Source organism: Capsicum annuum, chromosome 9 (genome assembly GCF_002878395.1).
Source record: "Capsicum annuum cultivar UCD-10X-F1 chromosome 9, UCD10Xv1.1, whole genome shotgun sequence".
In the NCBI taxonomy this organism is placed as follows: domain Eukaryota; kingdom Viridiplantae; phylum Streptophyta; class Magnoliopsida; order Solanales; family Solanaceae; genus Capsicum; species Capsicum annuum.
This window is the reverse complement of record NC_061119.1, coordinates 128,460,970-128,462,576: the sequence shown is the minus strand read 5'-3', so window position 1 is coordinate 128,462,576 and position 1,607 is coordinate 128,460,970.

Genomic DNA, 1,607 nt, shown 5'->3' with positions numbered 1-1,607 from the left:
TTTATGATGTTGGTATTGGTAATGTTGTGCATGATTGGTTGCTAGAATATTGGTAAGGCGTAGAAAGAAATGAATTGCCTTATAAACTAAACACATAACTATGCTATCACTTACTTCATTGATTAAATAACCATGCGAGCCTTGGATATTGTTATTACTCATATTAAATTCAAGTATGGTGTCTAAACTAATGCGATGCTAAAAATCCTCTTGTGCTAATGATGTAGATCATGCTAATAAAGAGGGGCTCAAGAAGGTGTGACTATGGCTTGTATTTGAAAATGTTAATGATTATGTTGAGCCAGGTAAAGTATTGAGTGATCATACTATATAAATATACTTGTTCTTGCTCTTAGTAATGTATTGTGTTGATAATGAATGATGAGGTATGAAGGTATGTATTTTATTATTTCTCTTTCATTCTATCTCTCATGGGGATTGCATTTACTATGGATTTGATTGCACACATATCTATGATGTTATGATTAATATTGATGTTATGGTAAATATTGATTATGTGATGATACCCGATAAGTCCGGAGGATATATATTAATGATATGATGATGCTTGGTAATTCCAGAGGATATATTGATGTTGTGATAATGCTTGATAAGTCCCAAGGATATATTAATAATGCTATGATTCCCAATAATTATGGAGCATATATTAATAATATAATGATGCCAGGTGATTCTGGAGGATATATTGATGATATAATGATGCCTGGTGATCCAAGAGGATATTAATATGATGATACCCAATAAGCCAGAAGATATAATGAGGTTATATATAATAAGCATACATATATGTAAGTTTATATGTCACGATGAGTTTGTATGATTACATTCATATGTGATTTGGGGGTATGATGTTATTCTTTGTATTGTCGATCATAGTTTGTTAGTGGTAATCACTTATAAGTGGTATAGTTCTTGCTAGTGCTAAATAGTGAGTAGAAGTGGTATGTGTCGTATAGTGTATTAGGACAACTTAGTAAATAGGATATTGTGTGATATTTGAAGATCAACCCAGTGAGTTTGGATAGCATTGGATAAATAGATTAATTAAGGAATATTGCCTATTGGAATAAGTTATGTAGTAACTAGTTGACTACCAGTGACTATCTTACTTGATGGCTTTAAGTTTAGAATTCTAGTTGTTGAAACTTGTTTGGTTGATATATGGTGACTAGAAGTTGTGGTGTTACGTGGCTAATAATTATAATAGGTTAGCATGGGTGATTATTAATGATATTGATTACTAAGTTATGTGTCGATTAGCTATTAATTGAGGATTTGTATGTTAATGTTGCTAGACACTAAAAGATGGTAATGGTTAGATATATAAGAGTACAATGGAAATTAGTGGCCTTTTCTAGATGGTGATTAGTGCTATTATGATGATTAGAAATGGGTATTTTTTTAGATGCACCTACGGTCTAGTAGTGAATCCTGACTAGATGGTGAACATTGGTTAATTAGTGAATGATGGTTAGTTACTATCCCATGAATGAAGATTATGTAAAGAATCAGTTAGGCTAATAACTAAAGGTCCCTGATGACTAGCGAATTAGAAGTTAACAATGAGCATTGATTAGTTGATAAGT